Below are 24,664 nucleotides of genomic sequence, written 5' to 3'. Positions count from 1 at the left end.
TATGCCCTGACTGGGAATCGAACCAGTGACCTCTTGGTACATGGGTCAATGCTCAATCACTGAGCCACACTGGCCAGGCTGTCTGGCTCTCCTTGGGAATAGCCATCAATCAGCAGCAGCAGGAAAGGAATAAGGATGTAAAGGCAGGCATAGTGGCAAAGGTCCGAGTCCCTCAAGTCAGGCATTGGTGCTACAGCCCAGTGTCAATGAGCACTTGGCCAAGGCAGTGTAGTAACTGGCTTTCTTCTTTACCCTGAAGCAGAGAAAGAGAGATCCATAGAGAAAAAGACATAAATGGACAGAGATGACAGAGGAAAAAGGAAGGAGAGAAAAAGTAGAACAGAGAGGAGGAGTCAGAAATACAAGGAGAGGGAAGGAGACTGAGGTGCAAACAGAAGGCCTGCAGGACTGAACCCTGCCTATGTTGCTGGGAGGCAGCTGTGGGTATAGCTCCTCTTCTGTGTTACTGAAGGGGAAAAAAACAGGAATCAATTTTGAACACTTGAAATTCCCTAGATGGTTTCCAGAGCCCTCTGATCCTGCAAATTGTCTCTGGCGCCATCTGTCCACCCCAGTAGGTTTCTGCCAGGGACCTATCAGCCTCCAAACCACAATATACTCCATGCAGACCCTCATGAGTAAGGAACAGGCAACGATGAAAAACACAGTTGCTCTGGGAATGGCAACCTCTGATTTTCATCTTTCTCATAAAAGATCATAGAAAAGACCCTGTGTTTGCCATCTGTTTCCTAACTAGGGCTACAGGCCGGCCCAACAATACCCAATCTGCAAGCACAGCACAGAAACTTCCCTGAGCTGGGAGCTGGGGAGGCAAACCCCCACCACCCAGGAGCCCCCCATGCCCAGCACAAGCCTGAGTTCCTATTAGGGCTGCTCCTCCTGCCAGCAACCTCAGCTGCCCGCTCCTGAGGCTGCGATGCCATCTGCTGCTCAACTTAGAAAACTGGCTGACTCCGGTTGCACAACCAAGGCAGAGCCTGACTGGAGTTAGGCAAGAGGCCCTCCTAGGTCTCAGGGGAGCCATGTCTTTGTCTCTGGACAGACCCATTAGTGGGCCTCAGAGACAGAACAAATGCTCTGTTCCCTGTCATCATTCGTCTTAGACTAGGCAGGATGCTTCTCTTTCACAAAACAGGTCCCTCCCACATAGTACAAGGGTTTATCCTTGTGACCAATAGAATATGACAGAAATAATAGTATGTAACTTCCAAGATTAGATGAAAATAAAATACATCGACTTTCTTCTCTCTCTCTCTCTCTCTCTCTCACACACACACACACACACACACACACACACACACACATATCACTCACTCTGGGATAAGCCAGTTGTCATGTCATGAAACCCCATGGAGAAGAAGCTCATGTGGTAAGAAACGGAGGCCTTCAGTCAACAGCCACATGAATAAGCTTGAAGGCAGATCCTCTAGCCTCAGGCAAGTCTTCAGGAGACTGAAGACCTGGCAGACAGCCTAACTGCATCCTCATGAGTGACCCTGAGCCAGCTCAGCTGAGCAGCTCTCAGCTCCTGACTCTCAGAAACCTGGTGAGATAAACATTTAAAGTATGTTTAAAGTTTGGTCATTTGTTATGGAAAAACATAATAAACTGTCATGGTATTATTATATCATGGCATATTATCTGCATTATATCACTTCATTTCCTTATGAAATCTGGAATCTAAATCCCACCTACTCAGCCCGACTGGTGTGGCTCAGTGGTTGAGCATTGACCCATGCACCAAGATGTCATGAGTTCAATTCCCAGTCAGGGCACATGCCCAGATTGTGGGCCTGATCCCCAGTGGGGGGCATGCAGGAGGCAGCCAATCGATGTCTCATCGATGTTTCTCTCTCTCCCTCCCCCTTCCTCTCTCTCTAAAAATTAATAAAGAAAAAAAATTTAAATCCTATCTTCTCAGACTCTAATCTCATCGTTTACCATCCCATCTCTCCCCAGCTCAGCCTCACTCTAGGCTCACTTCTGCCTCAGGACCTTCGATTTGCTTTTCTCTCTCTGCTGGAGCCTCCTCCCAGATACCTCTCTGCATGGTCACTCCCTTATCTCCTTCAGGTCTTTATTCACATATAGCGTTTTTAGTGTAGCTTTCCTTGATCCCCCTATACACTTAAACTGCAACTCCCACATCTGCCTATCCTTTTCTCTACTTTATTTTTATTCTTAGCTCTTATAATTATATAACATACATAATAAAATATAGTGTACATAACTATCTTATAATGTCTATCTTCCCCACTAAAATGTAATAAGCTCCGTGAAGGCAATACTTTGTATTTTTGTCACTGCTCTATCCCCAGCACCTGGAATAGTAATAAGCACATAATAGATGTGTAATACATATTTAGTAAATGGGGAAAAAATGAATGCATAATTCACCAAATATTGTATGTATGTCTTCTAGATTCCATATCACATATCACATGCCATATTATGATGTCACATACATATATTTAAATGCAATGCAAGGCAGTGCAGAGAAATTAGAGTCATAAATGAGAAGACCTGGCTTTGTTGCTTGCTGGCTTGTTATGTTACTATGACCCAGGTATGTAACCTCTCTGAGCCTCAGTTTTACTCATTTGTAAAGTGAAGTTATTATAACTTCTGTCAATGTAAGAAACATTCAAACCTGTGAAGAATTTTTATGAGTTATTTGAGCCAAATTGTCAACTCTTCCCGGGAAGCAAAATGTCAGTGGACTGACATAATGCTCCAGAGAATGGCAGTTTTGCCCCTTATTGTACACATTACAACCAAAAGAGGAGACGTAAGTGGGTTACATGAAATCTATTGGTGATAAATTAGGAAGGCGGGAGAAAGCAAAGGGCGGGGGAAGCTCTGGAAATGGATAAAAGGTAAAATGATAGACACATACTTCTTTTATATGGGTGGGTATAGGATAGTTATCAGTCAACAATTAATAACAATGAGGGGATTTGTGGACACCGAAGAGCGGTGCCTGTGCTTTGAGGGATCTAGAAAAAGGTAAATTACTCTGACATTCCAAGGATATGTTATCACAGATGCAAAAAGACAATAGACAGGCTCAATTAAGGTAAAGATTGACACCCTGGCCAGTTTGGATCAGCGGTTGGAATGTTGGCCTGTGGAATCCCAGGTTCGGTCCCCGCTCTGACCAGCATTTGAAGACAGATGACAAGACGTCATGTACAGAGTTTGGGGCCTCTGATATGAAATACTTACTCTATGAGGATGAGCAGGATTTCAAGGATTATGTAAATTTGGGCCCCCTGCAAGTGAAGCTCATGTGTGTGGACAGCAAGAAAATGCCAATTTATTTTCAAGAGAAGGAAGTTCCAGTCAAATACTATGAATATGTCACGAACCCAGAAAGCCACATGACATATAAAATGTTGAAGTATTTTCTCTAAGACTGAAAGCTGTAAAGTAAAAACAACTTTTCCTTATAAATTGTCTTTGGGAACTGAAATATTAAAAAAATAAAAAAATAAGTTCCAATTTCTAATGACCCCTTAGAAATTCACAATTCACATTAGCATATGAAAGGCTCTGAAAATCCTGCAGGAAAGGTCTTCCCTCAACACACCTGACTACATTTAGAGAAACATTGCTGTTGAAGAGCATTGTCTTTGTTATCAGATTAGCACTTTAGATCAAGAAGAAATTCTAGCCCAGCCCATGTGGGTCAGTAGATTGAGTGTTATTCCATGGACTGAGATTCCCAGTCAGGGCACATGCCCAAGTTGTGGGCTCGATCCTCAGTTGGGGGACAATCAATGTTTCTCTCTCACATCGATGTTTCTATCTCTCTCCCTTCCTCTCTTTCTAAAAACTCTTTTTAATTATTTATTTATTTATATTTTATCCTGACCTGAGGACATTTTTCCTTTTTTTTTTTTTTTTGTTCAGATAGAGTAGGAGGGAGAGAGAGAGAGAAACATCAACGTGAAAGGGACACATCGAGTGACTGCCACCCACACAACCCAACCAGGGCCGGGGACAAACTGCAACCATGATACATACCCCTAATGGGAACCAAACTCGGGTCTCTCTGGACCACAGGCTGATGTTCTAACCACTGAGCCAATCCGGCCAGGGCAACACTTTTTTTTTTTTTTTAAAGAAGGAATTATAAAGTTCTTGAAACAGAAATCCCAGTGGGGGTATATGATGAGATCCAACAGCTGAACTAGAGATTGGGAAGAGGAGGGAGGAAGGAGTAGGAGGAGGCTGGAGGGGGTGGGGGGCACAAGAGAGGAGAGAAGGAAACCAAGAACAAGGAAGGAGAAAGAACAAGGAAAGGAGAAAGAAAAATGGGAGATGGGGGTAGGGGAGGCAGAAGAGGGTAAAGGAAGGATAAATGGTGAAGGAAGGATACTTGACATGAGGTAGTAAACACATGAAAGAAAAAAAAGAAACGAAGGAAGGAAGAAAAATGGTGGTGAAGGGATAAAGAACAACTAAACTCATCCCCTTTGAACCCTGCAGAACAAAGGCAACCTGAAATTTCCCAGGGGTGAGGGTGAGGTTGGGAATCCAGGAATCCTGGTGCTGCCCTGCTGAGCTGGCTTATTACTTTGAATGTTGCCTCTGCCAATTTCCACAGTTGGACCTCAGATTCCCTTTCCCACCTCAAAGGACCTCTGATTGAAGAGATTTCTTCTTTTTTCTTTATTTTTTATTTTTTTATTTTTTTTTTATCCTCACCCGAGGACATTTTTTGTTCAGGTACAGTGGGAGGAAGAGAGAGAAAGAGAGAGAGAGAGAGAGAAACATCGATGTGAAAGGGACACATCGAGTGGCCGCCACCCGCACGACCGACCAGGGCCGGGGACAAACTGCAACCAAGGCACATGCCCTTAGCGGGAACCGAACCCGGGTCTCTCGGGACCGCAGGCTGATGCTCTAACCGCTGAGCCAAACCGGCCAGGGCGAAGAGATTTCTTCTTTATCAGGGGAGAGGGAACAGGTAAACCAAATCAGCAGCTTTTCAACTTAGTGTACTTATTAAGCACCTGAAATGGCAGCTGCCATTTTTCCTTTTCTTGTGAGCAATAAGCCTTCTTGGCAGTATTCATCACCCCAGAGAACGCCTGACTTGGAGGAAGAAAAAAAACAATTCCTCCCACAAAGATTCCCTAGGCCAAATGGGACATGAAGAGATTGGCAGGTTTATTATCGATTTTTAGGTAGGCCTACTTCAGCCCAGTCCAAACAGATACTCTTAGAAAAGAAGATTCTGTTGCTCACTCTGGCATTCACTTACATTTCCAGGCCTCATAGTGAGGGAATCCTTTGTTATGTCTCATTTCAGTTTTTTTCCTATAATTTCTTTTTTTATCCTCACCCAACGACACTTATCTTCAGATAGAGTGGGAGGGAGAGAGGGGGGAAGAAAGAGAAACATTGACATGACAGAGACACACTGAGTGGTTGCCACTCACACGACCCCAACCGGGGCTGGGAACAAGCTGCAACAGAGGTATGTGCCCTTAGTGGGAACTGAACCCAGGACACTCTGGTCCACAGGCCGATGCTTTAACCACTGAGCCAAACTGGCCAGGGCTATAATTTCATGTTTTACTTCCTTTCCCTCACCCCAGAAGAAAGGAGTGGTCTGATTGTTATAAGTTGCATGTATAGAAACCAATATAGTAGCAACCCATCTCTTTGGGTATATGATTGGAGAATACCATTTAAAGAATCTCATTTTCTGCCCTGGCCAGTATAGCTCAACTGTAACAGCGTAGCCGATGGACCAAGGGCACATACTAGGTTGCAGTTCGTCTTCAGCCCCTGTTGCGGTTGTGCGGGTGGCAACCAATCGATGTGTCTCTCAGACATCGACGTTTTTTCTCTCTCTCTCCCTTCTTCTCTCCCTCCAGCTCTATCTGAAGATTAATGTATAAATGTACTCAAGCCAAGAGTTAAAAAAAAAAGAATCTCATTTTCCACCAATTGGGAGACTGGATTCTTTGTGTGTGTGTGTGTGTGTGTGTGTGTGTGTGTGTGTGTAATTATGGGATTCAAAGTTGGAATAGGGAGGTGATATGAAAGGAAGTGACATATACTGGGAACCTTCCTGGTCCCTTAAATATGATATCTCATTAAATCTTCATAATAGCCTAAAATATAGAGATTATAATTCCCATTTTACAGATGAATAAACTAAGGTTCAGAGGTTACTTGCCTAAAGTCAAATAGCTAACATGTAAGTGGTTAAGTCAGAATCAGATTCACATCTGACTCCCAAATCCATGTTCTCCCTAACAGGGGGCTTGTATATATTACACAGAAACCTGGGTCTTAGTTTCCTTGCATTCCTGGAATATATTTTATTACCTAACCCCCAAAATATGCTAAGATTCTGGCTATTTTCTCATGCCCATTTACAGCAAGGGTAAATTTAGCATCAGAAAAGTGCAATTAACTCCCTTAATGCTTTCCTGTGACCAAATCTGAAGTCACTCTACCTGATGTCTACCTGATGTCCTCATCAGACTGTAATCTCCATCATGGTAAGGACTATGTCTGTCTCATTTATTACTGTATCCCTCCTAGTGCCTAGCACAGGGACTGCTACGTGGTAGACGCTCAATATTTGTTGAATGAAAGAATGGATGATGAAGGCAGAAAGAGAAGAATCTATAAATCAAGATAAAAGAAACTGAGACAAAGATTAAAAGGTAGATATTTATTTAGAAAAGAAGCAAGGAAGAAATGATGTAGCCAGGAAGAGAATGAGAGACAGTAAGATGAAACTCAGCACAAACAAGCAAGATAAATATAGCCTCTTGCCAGTGTCATTTTAAAATTACTTTCTATATTTGAGCCTAAGTGACAAGTGAAATCTCCTCCGTAATTTCCCATGTGTTCAGCTAATGAATTTCCGGCAAATGGTTTTAGTATAGAAGGGCCAATTTGGACATTGTGGGGTTTGGGGTGGTGAGAAAATGAGGGGTATAGAAATAGACTAATTGAGTCTAGAAACCAAATGAAGGGGTAATTGGAGACATGTGAGGAGGAAGCCAAGTTTTGGAACTTGCTCAACATCAAGAAGGCCTGGGAATTGGTTTAACTCTAGCTTATGTCACCATTGTTTCCCTAAATGCCACAGGGGGAGTCCAGAATCCCAGCATGCCTTGCAACTATTCTTTGGACCCCATTGCCTATCTTGTAAAGAGCCTTATTTGTTTATATGGAGGGCATTATATTAATAATTTAATTTCAACCATTGGAGGGAATGAAGAAACTCTGGCTCTTTCAGGTCCATATACCTTTCACACAGTAGGTACACTATAAATGTTGAACCAAATCATTATGAGGGAGAGGAAGTATGGGAATGCACAATCTACCCCTTTGCATCTGTTCGTGCTGCCCACACAAATGCATTAAGTTTCTCTGTATATTGAAGAAAGAGCTCTGAGAGGACAAAGGACCCAGAATAAAACATCCTCTCTAGTTCTTAAAATTGGAAATGTAGCCCACAATTTGAATCAGAACTGCAAATCTTTCAGGTGCCCAAGTATGCTTTTCATTGTTGTTGTTTTATCAGCTTTATCGAGACAGGTCACATGCTATTTAATTCACTACTCAAAGTGTACTATTCAATGGTTTTTATTATAATCACAGAAATATGTACCCACCACCACAATTTTAAAACATTTCCATCAGTTTAAAAAGAAACCCCAGCCTGGCCGGTGTGGCTCAGTGGTTGAGCATTGACCCATGCACTGAGGTTATTGGTTCGATTCCCAGTCAGGGCATATGCCCAGGTTTTGGGCCGGATCCACAGTCAGGGGCATGCAGGTGGCAGCCAGTCCATGTTCTCTCTCACTGGTGTTTCTATCTCCTCTTCCTTCCTCTTTAACATCAATAAAGAAAAAGAACTTTAAAAAAATAAATAAAAATAGCCCTGGCCAGTTTCGCTCAGTGATTAGAGCATTGGCCTGCAGACCAGAGAGTCCTGGGTTTGGTTCCCGCTAAGGGCATGTACCTCGGTTGCAGTTTGTCCCCGGCCCTGGTTGGTGTTGTGTGGGTGTCGCCAGTTGATGTGTCTCTCTCACATCAATGTTTCTCTCTCTTTCTTCCTCTCTCCCTCTCTCTATCTGAAGATAAATGCAAAAATGTCCTCGGGTGAGGATAAATAATAATAATAATAAAATAATAAATAAATAAATAAAAATAGAAAGAAACCCCATAAACTTTAACTATATCCCTATCCCCACAACCCCTAGACCTAAGCAACATGTAATGTATTATGTTTCTACAGATTTTCTTAATCTGGACTTTCATATGAATGGAGTCAAACATTATATGGCCTAGTTTCTTTAATTTTTTTTTTTTTTTATCCTCACCCGAGGATAGAGTGGGAGGGAGAGAGAGAGAGAGAGAGAGAAACATCAACGCGAAAGGGACACATCGAGTGGCTGCCACCTGCACAACCAACCAGGGCCGGGGACAAACTGCAACCAAGGTACATGCCCTTAGCGGGAACCAAACCCGGATCTCTCCGGACCGCAGGCTGATGCTCTAACCGCTGAGCCAAACTGGCCAGGGCTAATTTTTTTTTTTTAAATCCTCACCTGAGGATATTTTCCCATTTATTTTCAGATAGGGTGGGAGGGAGGTGGAGGGGGAGGGAAAGAGAGAGAAACATCAATGTGAGAGAGACACATTGATTGGTTACCTCCTGTATGACTCTGACCAGAGTTCTAACCCCTGAGCCAAACCAGCCAGGCTGGATTCTTTAATTTAATGTAATGTTTTCAAAGTTCATTCATTTCTTTTTTTTTAATGTGAATTTTATTTTATTTATTTATTTATTTACTATAGAACGCTTCATAAATTTGTGTGTTGTCCTTGTGCAAGGGCCATGCTAATCTTCTCTGTATCGTTCCAATTTTAGTATGTGTGCTGCTGAAGAGAGCACTTATTTTATTTTATTTTTTTTATATATATTTTTTGATCCTCACCCGAGGACATTTTTTCATTTTTTGTTCAGATTGAGTGGGAGGGAGGGAGAAGAAGAGAGCGAGAGAGAGAAACATCGACGCGAAAGGGACACATCGAGTGGCTGCCACCCGCATGATCAACCAGGGCCGGGGACAAACTGCAACCGAGGTACATGCCCTTAGCGGGAACCGAACCCAAGTCTCTCTGGACCACAGGCTGACGCTCTAACCGCTGAGCCAAACTGGCCAGGGCAGCACTTATTTTATTTAAAAAAATTTTTTTTTCACCCTGGTCGATCTGGTTCAACGGTTAGAGTGTTGGCCTGCAGACCAGAGTGTCCCGGGTTCAGTTCCCACTAGGGACACGTACCTCAGTTGCAGTTTGTCCCTGGCCCCGGTTGGGGTCATGTGCGTGGCAACCAGTTGATATGTCTCTTTTGTATCAATGTTTCTCTCTTTCTCTTCCCCACTCTCTCCCTCCTGCTCTATCTGAAGATAAATGCAAAAAAAAAAAAAAAAAAAAAATGTCCTGGGGTAAGGAAAGAAAAAAAAGACCTGGCGGTTTGGCTCAGCGGTTGGAGCGTTGGCTTGAGGACCAGAGAGACCTGGGTTCGATTACTGCTAGGAGCACGTACCAAAAAGAAATTTTTTTTCTTTATTGATTTTAGAGAGAGGGGAAGGGAGAAGGAGAGAGATAGAAACATTCATGAGAGAGAATATCGATTGGCTGCCTCCTGTATGCCCCCCACTGGGGATTGGGTTCACAACCTGGGCACGTGCCCTCATTAGGAATCGATCCAGCAACTTCTTGGTGCATGGGTCGATGCTCAACCACTGAGCAATACTGGCTGGGCTCATTCATTCCTTTTTAAAGCCAAGTAGTATTCCACCAGATGGATATGCCACATTTGTTTATCCATTTATCAGTTAATGAATATTTGGGTTGTTCCAACATTTCAGTTATTATGAATAATGCTACTATGAACATCTGTGTACAAGTTTTTGTGTGGACATACGTTTTCATTTTCTTGGGTATATACCCAGGAGTGGAATTGCTGAGTCATAAAGTAACTTTATGTTTAATCATTTGAGGAACTGCCAGATTGTTTTCCAAAGTGGTTACACCATTTTACATTCCTACCAGCTGTGTATGAGGGTTCCAATTTCTCTATGTCCCTGCCAATCCAACTATGCTATTGAGAAATAATAAGCCCTGGCCTGTTTGGCTCAGCGGTTAGAGCATCAGCCTGCGATCCAGGAAGACCTGGGTTTGGTTCCCGCTAAGGGCACGTACCTTGGTTGCAGTTTGTCCCCAGTCCTCGTTGGTCGTGTGGGTGACGGCCACTCAATGTGTCCCTTTCACGTCGATGTTTCTCTCTCTCTCTCTCTTCCTGTCTCTCCCTCTCACTCTGTCTGAACAAAAAATGGAAAAAATGACCTCGAGTGAGAATAAAAAAAAAAAGATAATAAAAGTGCCTTCATGATCCTCTCACTTTAAAAAAAAAAAAGAGAGAGAGAGAGAAATAATAACAACTGCAGGACCTCACTCTAATTAGGGTAGTTTACAGAGTAGCAACAAGAGGAGGACAGGGATGGTGAAGAAATCTCTCTTCTACTCTAAGCCCTTAGGATCAGCCAGAGGGAATACTGCCTTCGCTTGTACTCTCCCTAACTCCCCTGGCCAGGTTAGCTGTCCCCGACATATGTTAAGGATATCTATACTTGTCTTTCTTCTCCACCAGATTGTAGGCTTTAGTCAGGAAGGGATCTCTATTTCCCTGACTTTATCTGCAGTGCCTGAACAGGGTCTAGAAAATAGTAGGTAGATGCTTAATAAATATTGATTTGTTCACTGATTGAACAAATGATTAAATATTTCTCTACTGGTGGTTCCTGTCCAGGGAAGAGAGGAAAAGAACAGTCTTAAAGGCAAAAGGCAGCAAGGAAGGAAGCAAGAAGAAGAGGATAGATGGAGGAGAAAGGAAAAAGCAAGCAAGCAAGTTGGGGACGTAGTGTCCCTTGGGGCCAGCCTTTCAATTATGAGGTCAAACTTAGAACTAATGGGCCTACCCTAACCCTTTGCCTTTCATCTGGCTTCATTTTTTTCTGGAATTTCTTTCTTTTCTTTTTTTAATTTTCTAAGTAAATACTTCCTTTATTCATTTCCATGAAAAGTATAAAAGAATAAATAGCAGAAATAATTACTAGCTTCATGGAGCTTAAAAAAAACATTATAAAAGAGGTGTGGCTTTTTTCCCCTTGTGAGTGAAATAGGTAAACCGTACATAATTTAGGCAAAATGCATAAATGTCTTAATAAGATTCAGATTCAAAAATTTTTCAAAGCCTTAGTTATAAAATACACATAGAACACATACATATACATGCACACTTAAAAATAGTCTATTTTGGCCCGGCCAGTGTGGCTCAGTGGTTGAGTGACGACCCATGCACCAAGAGGTCGCCAGTCCGATTCCCAGTCAGGGCACATGCCCAGTTTGTGGGCCCAATCCCCAGTGGGGCCTTGCAGGAAGTGGCCAGTTGATGTTCTTTCTCATTGATGTTTCTATCTCTCTCTCCTTTCCTCTGTCTCTAAAATCAATAAAAAACAAACAAACAAACAAACAAACAAACAAAACAGACTATTTACAACGTTTTTAAATATTTCTGGTTCCAGTTAAGTTTGAAAAAGAGGAAAAGAGATGAATATCAGGAAAAAATATATAATTATCTCAATGGAAAGTTTTTCTGTATACTGACATTATGTTCATTTATTATCAAAGCCCAAGTTATTTTATTACAGCAAGTCATCCTAATCTTTGTTTTACATTTGATCTAAAATACATATGAGAGGATTAGGGGAACTTCTGGTCAAGATGCCGGGGTAGGTAAATGTGGTATCGTGTCCTCCCACAACCACATCAAAGTTACAACTAAACTACAGAACAACCATCTTCAAAATTGCCTGAAATCAAGCTGAATGGAAGTCCTACAACTACGGAATTAAAGAGGAAGCCGCATCGAGACTGGTAGGAGGGGTGGAGGAGCCATGGGCTGGTGCCACATGCACGTGTGGTGGATAAAAATTAGGAGGATACCTGCGTTGGGAAGGTCCTCCCTGAGGACTGAGGGGTTCCCCATCCCACACCAGGCACCCAGATCAGGGTTCCAGTGCCAGGAAGAGAAGTCCCCATAACTTCTGGCTGGAAAAACCAGCAGGAACTGAGGTTCAGGGAGGCTGAGGAGGCTGGAGCCCCAGGCAGCTCCTCTGAAAGGGCCTGCGCACATACTTACTCAGACTCGCACCCTCCAGGCTCCAGTGTGGGGGAAGCAGCTTGAAAGGCACCAGAATAATATGGAGAACTGAGTTGTTTGGCATTGAAGCAAGGGCTGGAGAGGCAGCTTTCTCCTGGACAGACATGCTGTCAGAGGCCTTTGTTCCTCTGGTGGGCCCTTTCCTAGGACGGTAAACAGCTGCCACATTGGGGACTCCAGCAACCTGGCTCATACTGTTTGCCCCGCCCTGGTGATTCCCTGAGGCCCCGCCCCACCCAACTTTCAGGCCCACCCAAGCTGTTGCCAGTTGCTTTAGCATAGGATTGGCCTGTCTTAGATCCTGCTTCAGGTTTTCCTAAATTCTTTCAAACAAGCAGCATCTAGTCTCAGCTAGCCCCATACCTCTCGTTAAGTAATACACAGAAAAAAACACAGGGAGGCAGCCAAAATGAGGAGACAAAGAAACAGGTCCCAAATGAAAGAACAGAACAAAACTCCAGGAAAAGAACTAAGTAAAATGGAGATAAGCAACCTAACAGATGCTGAGTTCAAAACACTGCTTATAAGGATGCTCAATGAACTTAGTGAGAACCTCGGTGAACCTCAAGTGGGCCTCTAGAGCATAAAAAAGGACCAGTCAGAAATGAAGGATGCACTAACTGAAATAAAGAATAATTTACACAGATTCAATAGTAGGATAGGTAAAGCCAAGAAGCAAACCACTGATTTGGAATATAATGAAGGAAAAAACACCCAATCAGCACAGAAAAAAGAATACAAAAAAATGAGGATAGTGTAAGGAGCCTCTGGAATAACTTCATGCATGCCAACATTCGCATCTTGGGGGTGACAGAAGGAGAAGAGAGAGAACAAGAAATCAAAAACCTATTCGAAACAATAATGGTAGAAAACGTCCCTAATTTGGTGGAGGAAACAGACATACAAGTCCAGAAAGCACAGAGAGTCCCAAACATGATGAACCCCAAGAGGCCCACACCAAGACACATCATCATCAAAATGCAAAAGTTTCAAGACAAAGAGAGAATCTTAAAAGCAGCAAGAGAAAAGCAGTTAGTTACCTACAAGGGAGTTCCCATCAGCTGATTTCTCAGAAGAAACTTTGCAGGCCAGAAGGGAGTGGCAAGAAATATTCAGAGTGATGAAAAGTAAGAACCTACAACCAAGATTACTCTGTCCTGCAAAGCTGTCATTTAGAATCAATGGCCATATGAAGAGTTTCCCAGACAGGGAAAAGCTAAAGGAGTTCATCATCACCAAACCATTATTATATGAAATGTTAAAGAGTCTTCTTGAAGAAAAAGATAAAAATATGAACAAACAAAATGGCAATGACTACATATCTATCGACAGTTGAATCTACAAACAAAATGAACAAGCAGAACAGAACCATTCTCATAGATACAGAGAACATTTTGTTGGTTGCCAGATAGGAGGGGGTTTGGGGAAATGGGTGAATAAGGTAAAGAGATTAAGAAGTACAAATTGGTTGTTAGACTGACAAACTTCAAAGAGAAGGGGGGTTGGGAAGTGGGAAGAAATAAACCAAAGAATTTATATGTATATATGCATAACCAATGGACACAGGCAACAGTGTGGGGAAAGGCAGGAGGGGGGCGGTAATGGAGAGGAGGGGGTCAATGGGGGAAGAATGAGGTACATCTGTAATACATTCAATGACAAAGATAAGTTAAAAAATAAATAAATTAATTAAATACATATGACAGGATTAATTTCTTTCTTTCCCAAATATGAATGGTAAAAAAATTATTTTAAAATACTTCTGATTACAAAGAAAATTTAAACAAACTAAAAGATTAAAAAATATGTAATTTTATACCCAAGATACCCAAGTACAGCTGCTTATGACAAGTATGATTTTATTTGGTAATTCAGTGAAATGAAATGTTATTGCACAAGTACTGTTTCTGTACAGTTATTTCATTTCATAGCTTATCTGTTGAAATTTCAGATGTCTCTCTGTTTTTTGACATGTTCTTCAAACTCCTAGAGCATCAGGGACATTCAACCATCCAAGGCTGTTGGGTGCTGGTTTTGCTGTGCTCTGTCTTTCTTGGGAACAGAGGGAGGAGTATGGAAGAACACTTGCTTCCGCTTAGATGATTACTTGAACTTAATGAACAACCATTGCTAAACCCAAGGCTGGATTGTGAAGGTCACATGTACAAACACACTAGGGCATTGGAAGAGACAAGCTCCCTCAGATCGACTACATTATGCCTGCAAACTGTTTGCACCGGGGTTCCTCGGGGGCAGAAGAGAGTGTACTTTTCATTAGGAAGTTTGAGAGCAAAGTCAAATGCAGCAGGTAGCATGATATTCCTTGATGCCAATCTTGAAACTGAGTTGCATGCAAAGACATATCTCTCTGTCAGTCAATGGAATGGAAAAGCCATTTAAGTCTTTACTGATGTCTCTTTCAGAGAAGGTCAACTGGCTATCCTAACCACATCACATAAATACATTTGCTGAATTTAGTTCTCTCTCTCTGTAGTTTGGAATTTCTTTTCTTTTCTTTCTTTCTTTCTTCTTCTTTTTTTTTTTGTGGTACATGCCCCTAGCGGGAACCAAACCCAGAACTCTCTGGTCCGCAGGCCAACGCTCAACCGCTGAGCCAAACTGGCCAGGGCTTTTCTTTTCTTTTTTGTTATTATTCCTAACAATTTTGTCTTCAAGAATAAGAAATAGACAAACAATTGGAAAAGTAGTTGATATTATAGGTAAATCAACTCACCAAATCAACTCACCAAAATGAATTCAGAATTAAAAAGGATGGTGGTTAAAAAGATTGAGTATGGCCCTGGCCTGTTTGGCTCAGCGGTTAGAGTGTCCGCCTGTGGTCCTGAGAGACCCGGGTTCGGTTCCCGCTAAGGGCATGTACCTCGGTTGCAGTTTGTCCCCGGCCCTGGTCGGTTGTGCGGGTGGCGGCCACTCGATGTGTTCCTTTCACGTCGATGTTTCTCTCTCTCTCTCTGTTCCTCTCTCTCCCTCCTACTCTACCTGAACAAAAAATGGAAAAATGTCCTCAGGTGAGGATAAAAAAAAAAGAAGATTGAGTATGAAAGGGTTTTTTTTTAATTAGGAAATGAAAAAAATCATAATATAGGTTTTCCTCCAAAGGACACTGAATAGCCTATACCTAAAAAAGGTATCCATCTTTTCAATATAACATGAGAATCCGGCCCACTGTTCAGCCTTATTTATAATTGCTGGCCTTCCCTCCACACAATCCTGTCTTCTATCTGGACTAATCTGTGAATCCAATGGTCACCAGGTCATTGGTCCCTCTCTCCCCTAGGCATTAGTATCTCCCTAGCCTCAATTAGTTTATGTCTCTAGAAAGTACACATGCATACATACACACAAACCTCATCTTTCCCTTTCATGAATCCTCAGGGTAGCTCTGCCTTCTCCATTTTGTGTGTTTGGAGGGGAAGAAAGCAAAATATATGAGATTTTTATGCAATTTCTCCTTTAGCAGAGCTACCCAAGACAATTATCCATCCAATCTGCCCCGTTTTATAGCGCTCATAACCCTCCTTTATGAACACACTGTGACAACCGGATGTGGGCATTGATTATGGCAGCAGTCTTTAGCCACATTTCTATTTAACTGCAAAGCAGAGCTCCTGCCTACAAGGCCAGCACAGCTCATTTTTTAATGACTGTATTTATGTAAGCCTTTTCCAACCACAGCCTGTGTCCAACTCCAATAAAACTGGAGAGGATTAGTGCTTGCCACTTTTCCAGTGATTCTGGCCTTCTGGCTTAGGGTCTCTTGCTAGAATCAATTTAGGGCTCTGGGCTCTCTCAGCAGAGGTCTGTGTGCACAGGAAGCACTCCCCCCCCCCCCCCCCCATTATTTAAAAGGTGAGAAAAGATAAGCCCTGGCCGGTTTGGCTCAGCGGATAGAGCGTTGGCCTGCGGTCTGGAGAGACCCGGGTTCGGTTCCCGCTAAGGGCACGTGCCTCGGTTGCAGTTTGTCCCCAGCTCTGGTTGGGTTGTGTGGGTGGCAGCTACTCGATGTGTCCCTTTCACACTGATGCTTCTCTCTCTCTCTCCCTTCCACTCTATCTGAACAAAATATCAAAATATGTCCTCTGGTGAGGATAAAAAAAAAAAAAAAAGTAAGGAGAAAAGATAAAACATGTTGGGGTAGAGGCTGATTCCCAGGGGCTTGCCTGACAAAGGTGCTAGGTGCAATAGATCAGAAGAGCCCTTAGAATACTAGGGGTGAGGTTGGAGTGGGGGTGGGAAAGGGAAGGGGCTCTAGAATTTGGGGAATGGATTTAGGAATCACTGCTGTTGAGCCCTTGCCCCTCTGGGCCCCAGCTTCACCACCTGTTCAGCAGGAGAGAATCATAGATTCCAGCTAGATGGGGAAGAAAGTTTCAGTGTTCAAAAGAAATACTGGTAATTTAGTGAGCATCTGTCCAGCCCGAGGATGTGTCCTCTCTGGCTGATTGTGCCACGTGCAAGTCTGGCAGAGAAAGCCAGTGTTCTTCAGCTGCTGCAGCTCAGCTAAGGATCCCACTGCAGGCACCAGGGATGTACCCCAGTGGGGTCAGGCTGTACGAGTGACCGGCATAATCTACCGGAAAACCTCCTGGAGAGATTTTGAAAACCAAAGTGACCATTGTGGGTGGGTGATCCGTTAGCCGAGTGAGAGCGCTGCTGGAGAAAGCCAGAAAGAGGATCTGCGTGGGAGATGGAAAAAAAGTGGGTTGAGCCTGCAGGAACCCAAACGCGCCAGGCGCCTCAGAACGTGCGTCCTGGGGGCGCTCAGTGTGGGTAGGGAGGAAGCACTGCCGCACGAGGACACACCAGGTTTTCTCTTTGGCAACTCCAAACCCAGAGCCCCCTCCATTCGTAAGTAACCAAAGGGGATGAGAGTCAAACAAATGTAGCCCTTGTTTGGATTCCTACCCTTTCTCTTCTGGAGGCTAACTCCAACAAGGAGTACAGTATGCTACCGACGCCACCGCATTCGCAGTTTCCTAACTCGGTCTTCCCTGGGCGGGGCCCCGCCCACTGGTGCCCTGCCCAGGAGCCTCCCCGGGGCGGGGCTTCTCTCGGCTCCCGGCTGCCTTTTCCTCTGTGGCCTCGGTCGGTGCCGGAGCTCTGCGGCCGAGCTCTGGAAGCGTGCGGGTGAGTAAGGGCCATGTGGGAAGAGGCCTTGGAGGTTTACTAGCCTGGGATAGAGGCAGCTATGGGGAGGCTTCTTTAAAGGCACGGGACGAAACTGGGGTTCGTTTCCTGTTGATCCCGGATTTGGAGGGCATCTTGAAGAGACGCTGGGAGATCGTAGCCCTAGAGTTGCCCGCTATTTTCTACAATCCCTCTTGTGCCTGGAGAGCCACAGGGTTGGTTGGGGAGAGCCTCGCTCCTCAGGCACGAGGGCCAGGGACTTGGGAAGGGTTGTGAGGAACACGTGTCCGGTGGAGTTCCGTCAGTTCCTTCTACCCAAGCCCCTGAAAGGGGCAGGGTATTTTTAGATTCGTGTTTAGTCAGCTCCCTCTAGTTTATTTTTCCTCTTACGTTATTTTGAGGCGGTTAGGAGTGAAATTAGAGACTGTGAAAAAGTATGGTCTTCGATACCCTAACCTTATATAAAAGAGGTAGATTGTAAGGGCGAATGGGTAGGAATGTTTATTAACATTCTTGCAAACATTTTGGTTATTTCCAACCAATAGTCGAGGATCTTTGGCAGGAATGGCCACCTGTCTCAAGTTCCTTTCACATCCATTACTGCAACCAATTATTTTTCTCAAGTAATGCTTTTAAAGAAATACTGTAATCGAGCCCCCCTCCCCCAACCGAGTTTTAACTAGCCTGCCCAATTTTCACTGCCTTTGCTCTTCCAGGATAACTTCTCTCTTCTATTCACTTGTATTTATCATCTTACCTGGAATGTAGCTCCTGATGACAGCAAGTGTTTACTGATACATAACATCTATAGCAGATGTTATCCTATGGGCATAATTTACATTCCATTTAAATCTGCTAATCACCTTGTATAGAGTACTGTTAATAACATTCCAATTTTTACAAATGAGGAGACTGAGGTAGAGCCTTTAAGTTACTTGTCAGCTGTGTTTTGGCTGTTAAGCGTGCTGATACTTAATGACCAGACCATTTATTTGATCCTGTTGAACTGCTGTGGGACATAAGTAACAATAACGTGAAAATAACACTAACCAAGGGAAATTATTTTATTGCCTGTTACTGTTTCTGTAGCTCAGGCCTCACTGTTCCTGGATTTGAGGGCAGGGGTTCTTTTTATTTTTTTTATCCTCACCCAAGGACATTTTTCCATTTTTTGTTCAGATACAGCAGGAGGGAGAGAGAGAGAGAGAAACATCAACGTGAAAGGGACACATCAAGTGGCTGCCACCCACATGACCCCAACCAGGGCCAGGGACAAACTGCAACCAAGATACATGCCCTTAGCGGGAACTGAACCCAGACCTCTCTGGACCGCAGGCCGTCGCTCTAACTGCTGAGCCAAACCGGCGAGGGTGGGGGTGGTCTTGAACTCCACACAAGAGTTCACACTGACTGTTGGCTGATTGATTCTAACCTGGAGTGCTTCAATTGCAGTTGTGGATTTTGGACAGATGCCGCATCAGGTGAGTGCAACTCCATTTGCCTACCTTTAGCCCCAGCTGTAGGCAGCTGCCTAGGTTGCCTTGTACCTAGGCAAGTGTTACACTGCTGGAAGAACAGCAGCCAGTAGCTGGTTGGCATTCTGGGCCTGGTTCATGCCAACTCTCTTGTTAACTATACCAGGATGCCAGCATAGTTGCTTATCCATTCAGGTTAAATCTGTAAGAGCATGACTTTGCAGGGAGAAACCTAAAAATCCAGACCTCTGGTCCAACAGGTTTGGCTGGTATGAAGTTACTTGAATCACATTGGAAACAGAAAAAAGGTAATCCAAGCCATGAAAGGATGGATGTGTAATTAGAGAGGAAAAGTCAGGCTTTTATTTTTTTAGTGTCTACCAAGTGCTCAAAGGGGGCTTTATACAGGGAGGAAGTCCATGGGATTTTTGCTAGTTTCACTGACATCAAAGTTCATGGCTCCCACTCCTCCACCATACAGAGCTAGTATGGATGATCCCTTTGTAGAAGGATTTCCCTTGTAGGAAAATGTTGATGTGAATTTGCTTTAAAATTATGGGTGTTCTTTTGTAGTTCATTAATAAAATGTGAAAATAGCAATTGATTGAGGAGCTGTAGACACTAGGCCTAGCTACAACCCTATACTAATTTCTGCTTTAGGCTGACCATATATTTGTTTTGCTTTCTTTTCTTTTCTTTTTTATCCTCACCCGAGGACATTTTTCCATTTTTTGTTCAGATAGAGTGGGAGGGAGAGAGAAGAGAGAAACATCGACGTGAAAGGGACACATCGAGTGGTTGCCACCCACACGACCCAACCAGGGCCAGGGACAAACTGCATTCGAGGTACATGCCCTTAGTGGGAACCCAACCTGGGTGTCTCTGGACCGCAGGCCAACACTCTAACCGCTGAGCCAAACCGGCCAGGGCTGTATTGCTTTCTTACTGATTTTCAGAAGAAAACAGAGTTGTTGCTTCTTTGGAACAGTGAATCTTGAGCCCCCTTAGTAGTGATTGTTCTGGAATACTAATTTTCTGAGTAGAAATGATTCTCAGTTCTAGGCAAAACACTTATCACTCAGGGTGATGTTAGAGATTGTCCAGTAGAGCTGCCTTAGTTGCTGCTTCTTTGAAAAATAACTTCCTATCTTCCGTAGGAGGAACTGGTGAGGATGTTGGGAGGTGGGGGTGGGGGGTTATTTATCAAAGCTAGTTTTGTTCTATCAATTGGCTTCCCCTTAAAGGATTCTCTTAGCTAAAAGTTGAGTGCTTTGTTTGAATACCTCAGATGTTCATTGTGAATATAGCCTTTTACATGAGGTCTTAAGACTGGTGAGATTTACTGGACTTGAGGTATGGTTAATTTTAATGGTAATCATAAGCAAAAAAAAGGGAAATAAAATTATTTCTGATATTATAAAAAAATAAGGTAAATTATAAATGGCAGGCAGCATTCTGTTTACATCTCTACAGAAAAGCAACCTTAGGAGCTGCTGTTTTAGTCTGGGGTGTTAAATAGTGTAATATCTTTTTCTTTTTAGGATGACTTGAAAGTAGGGCATCCTTGGCCCTCCTGAAGAGAGGAAATGAGTGGCAGGTGGATAGTCTGTATATGGAGTGTTCAGGTAAATGTCCCTATTCATTCCAACCTTAACTATGCATCAACCCAGTTTATTAGTTGGTATCCATCAGGAAACACTGGAAAGCAAAATTACCTATATTTGCCACCCAACAAATTAAACCTGAGTAGGATTTTGATGGTTATGGTCTGAAGGCATGTAGGATTTTTGAGATTATCTACAATATCATTCCATCTGAGGAATTTATAGGGAGATTTTAAGTTCAGTAAGGAGAAGGATACTATATCTTGCCTTGTTCACTGCTAGATACCAAGTACAGTGCCTGGCACATGGCAGAAACCCCCTGTAAGTTGGATAAAATGACGAAAGGCATGGGAAAGGGACTCTTGTTTCCTGATTATTTAAAGGATTTGGCAGCAGGGTCTGCAATCAGTGCTTCAGGCCTCTGTTTTGTAGTCAACATTTAATTCAAGGGGATACTTGTATCCAAGTCTTCCACCTGAGGTGCCTGGGCATCTGAAATAAGAAAGCTGTTTCAGGAATTATCCAGCGGTTGTCAGCTATCCAGGCTAGTGTGATGCCTTGGATAGTGTTACACTGTTGGAAGAGCAAGTACTGCCTTTAATGAGGTCTGGCTCCAAGCACTGTTTTGGTGTTGTGGCCAAGTACCTTTGGGGCAGTATTTTGCACCTCTGAGAGTGGAATAACTCCTCCTGTGGAGTTGGTCCTAGTCTGGGTGCAAACAATTTTTTGTTAGAAAATGACCCATATTAGGGACAGCCTGTCATTCCTTTCCTCTGAATCCTAGGTGCCTTCACCAGAGTGAGAAACCTGCCTCCACTGGGACCTCAGAGCAATCTTGTTTAATTTCAGTTTTTGACATTGGTTCCTGACCAGAGCTCCTAAAGCCCACGGAATTTCCCAGGTGATAGGAATGTCTTGTAATGGGATGATCACCAGAAAGACCAAGGACTGAAACGTAGAATTTTCAGCCCCACCTCCTATTCTCCAGAGAAGGTTTAGGGGCTGGAAATGGAGTTGATAATTGGTCATGCCTATGTGATGAATGAAGCCTTCATAAAAATCCCAATAGTGTGGGATTCCAAGAACTTCTCAGGTTGGTGAACACATAAAAGTGCTGGGAGAGTAATGCTCCCAGAGAGGACATGGAAGCCTGGTAACCCTTCCCACATACCTTGTCCTATGCTGCTCTTCCATCTAGATGTTCATCTGTATCTTTTATCATGTTCTATTATAATAAATTGGTAAACAGTAACTAAACTGTTGGTGTCAGAAGCGTTGAGAGTGTGGTAGTATGTGAGAGCAAGGGAAAAACATAGAAGTGTTTTCTTTCAGGTAGAAAACTGAAACTAAACTAAGCTCTTATTTCCCAGAGCTCTGTTATGCAATACATATGGCTATTTAAATTTGCAAAGATGAAATAAAATCAGTTTCTCCATCTCAGTATCTAGTGACTACCATATTGCACAGCTCAGAATAATTCCACCAATGCAGCAAGTTTTATTATATACTGTTGTTCTAGAGGAGGGATTGGCAAACTTCCTGTAAAGGGCCAGATGATATTTTAGGCTTGTGTACTGCATTACTATCGGTTGCAACTACTCAACTTGGCAGTTGCCCTGTAAAAGCAGCCATAAACAACATAGCAACAAGTGAGCATTACTGTGTTCCAATAAAACTTTATTTATGGGCACTGAAATTAGAATTTCATAAAATTTTTAGTGTCACAACAAAAAATTTTCCCCAATCCTTTTAAAGTTCAAGGCTCTTTCAAAAACAGATGGCAAGTGCTGGCCAGGGTGGCTCAGTTGGTTGAGCGTCGTCACATGCCCCAAAAGGAGGTCACTGGTTCAATTCCATGCACACAGGAAGCAACCAGTCGAAGTCTGCCTCTCTTTCCATCTCTCCCCCTCTTTCTCTCCCCCTCCCTCTCCCCATTGCCCTCTCTCTCTAAAAACCAAAACATTAAAACAAACAAACACACACATATATATATAGCAGGCCAGAATTGGCCTGTAGGTTCTAGATTACCAACCCCTGTTCTAGAGAATGAAATTCAGGCCTTGAGACTTAACAGCTCGTTAGTGACAGATTCAGGGCAAGTACCAACATGTGAAAATTCCATTTTATCAATACCTTTGCATTATAGCAAGCCTTTACCATACAGCCTTCAACTTCTCATCTTTTAGAGGACTAAGGTGACTTTAGTGGCAGAATAGAACTTATATCTTGTGTTTAGGGTTTATGTATACTTTTTAGCATGGGTTATTTTTATCATAGTGACTCTCTTGAAATTTTTTTTATTTATTTATTTATTTTAGAGAGAGGAAGGGAGGGAGAGAGAAATATCGATGAGAGAGAACTTTGATTGGCCGCCTCCTGCATGCCCCCCACTAGGGATTTGGCCCACAACCTGGGCATGTGCCCTGACTGAGAGTTGAACTGGCAACCTCTTGGTGCATGGGTCAATGCTCAACCACTAGTCGGGCGTCTCTCTTCTTGTAATGTGCACCTAAGGAAGAGGTCCTGAGAAAGACTAGTGGTCTTTAATTCCAGCGGAGCCTGATCACAGCCTCAGTCCTAGATAGTGAAATATAAATAGTTTCACCCAGCCAGAGTGGCTCAGATGGAGCATTGTGCAGTGCACCAGAAGGTTGTGGGTTTAATTCCTGGTCAGAGCACATTCCTGTATTGTAGGTTTGGTCCCTGGTCTCTATCTTAAGGAAGACAGCCAATGGATGTTTCTCTCCTTTTTTCTAAGCATGTCCTCAGGTGAGGTTTGTTTTTTTTTAAAAAAGTCTTCTAAGAAAAGGGGAAATTAAAAAAAAAAAATCCTCACCCAAGGACATTTTTACATTAATCTTCAGACAGAGCTGTAGGGAGAGAAGGAGGAAGAGAGAGAGAGAAACATCGATGTGAGAAAGACACATTGATTGGTTGCCACCCACACAACCCCAACCGGGGCCAGGGATGAACTGCAACCAAGGTTCATGCCCTTGGCCAAATCGAACCCAGGACTCTTTGGTCTATGGGTGACGCTGTTACCACTTAGCCATACCGGCCAGGGCAGAAAGGGGAAATATTTATATGTCATGAATAGCCAGGGTTTAAAATGAGGGATCTCAGTTCCTCGGAGCAAACCGATTGCCATCCTGACCATGATAACACTACCCAGGTGCAGACAGAGGCCCCTCTATTGCTAGTTGAAAAGGGATAATTTAGTCCTGGCCGGTTTGGCTCAGCGGTTAGAGGTTTAGAGTGTCGGCCTGCACTCCAGAGAGACCCAGGTTTGGTTCCTGCTAAGGGCACGTACCTCAGCTTCAGTTTGTCTCTGGCCCTAGTTGGGTTGGGCGGGTGGCAGCCACTTGATGTGTCCCTTTCACATCGATCTTTCTCTCTTTCCCTCCCACTCTATCTGAACAAAAAAATGGAAGAATGTCCTCGGGTGAGGATAAAAAAAAAAAGAAAGGGATAATTTATTTGGTATTTGTGCCTATATTTAATACTCTAAGAGGTTTCAATGGCTTAATCATGTACATTAAGGAAATTTAATGGGATTTCCTACTTGCTAAGTGAAGTTAATTAGTTACCTACTACTCCCTGTTGACTTGGGAGTCTAAGAAGATGAAGTAAAACATTTCAAAGTAGCTTTTCATTCTGTCTCTTTCCCTAGCATCGTTTTCCCATGCTGCAATGGAAACTGAAATTGGACTGGCAGGTTTACTGGTCTGTAAATATCCAAGCTGTCACCTCCTGCCATAGGTAGCAGTTAGTAAAGACAAGTGCCCCACTTTGTTCTGTTCAAGTTTCAGGTCCCAGTCTTGTATCATAGTAAGAGAAAAAAACTAAAGCAGGATGAATAGGGGGCCCCAAGTATTAAATGCTATCCTGTGGCCTGTCAATAATTTATTTCTTTTTCAGAGTTGAAAGAACTACTGTCAAATGGACTTTTGCATTGAAATTTTGGGTTACATCTCAAATTTTAATCAGGAAAACAAAATCCCAGAGTTATAAATTCTGCGGGCTCCTAGAAATTCACACAAAGGAAAATAACCTGATAAGAGCAACTAATTAAGAACTTTAAAAAGTGACAATGATTCCTGTCACAGTCGTCCCTCGCCACTTCACGCTTCGACTCTTGCGGTTTT

General features: G+C 43.2%; 1 long non-coding RNA gene and 2 other non-coding genes across 4 annotated transcripts; 2 read left to right on the top strand and 1 right to left on the bottom strand.

Annotated features, from left to right (window-relative positions):
- Nucleotides 1-8,849: 8,849 nt before the first annotated feature.
- On the bottom strand, nt 8,850-8,956 carry LOC118616591. Its single transcript, XR_004956587.1, has one exon. It is a non-coding gene; the product is annotated as a U6 spliceosomal RNA (small nuclear RNA).
- An 8,400-nt stretch (nt 8,957-17,356) lies between these two features.
- LOC118615575 lies at nt 17,357-24,664 on the top strand. Of its 2 annotated transcripts, XR_004956456.1 has the most exons (5): nt 17,357-17,440; nt 18,893-18,921; nt 20,457-20,540; nt 21,304-21,612; nt 24,438-24,664. It is a non-coding gene; the product is annotated as an uncharacterized LOC118615575 (long non-coding RNA). The 2 variants fall into 2 exon arrangements; XR_004956455.1 differs by lacking the exon at nt 24,438-24,664 and having other exon boundaries at nt 21,304-21,760.
- On the top strand, nt 21,041-21,242 carry LOC118616655. The gene has a single exon (XR_004956640.1). It is a non-coding gene; the product is annotated as a small nucleolar RNA SNORA74 (small nucleolar RNA).

Source organism: Molossus molossus, unplaced genomic scaffold (assembly GCF_014108415.1).
Source record: "Molossus molossus isolate mMolMol1 unplaced genomic scaffold, mMolMol1.p scaffold_m16_p_4, whole genome shotgun sequence".
Taxonomy (NCBI): Eukaryota; Metazoa; Chordata; class Mammalia; order Chiroptera; family Molossidae; genus Molossus; species Molossus molossus.
Note: the sequence above shows the minus strand (reverse complement) of the source record. Positions and strands in the feature narration are given on the sequence as shown.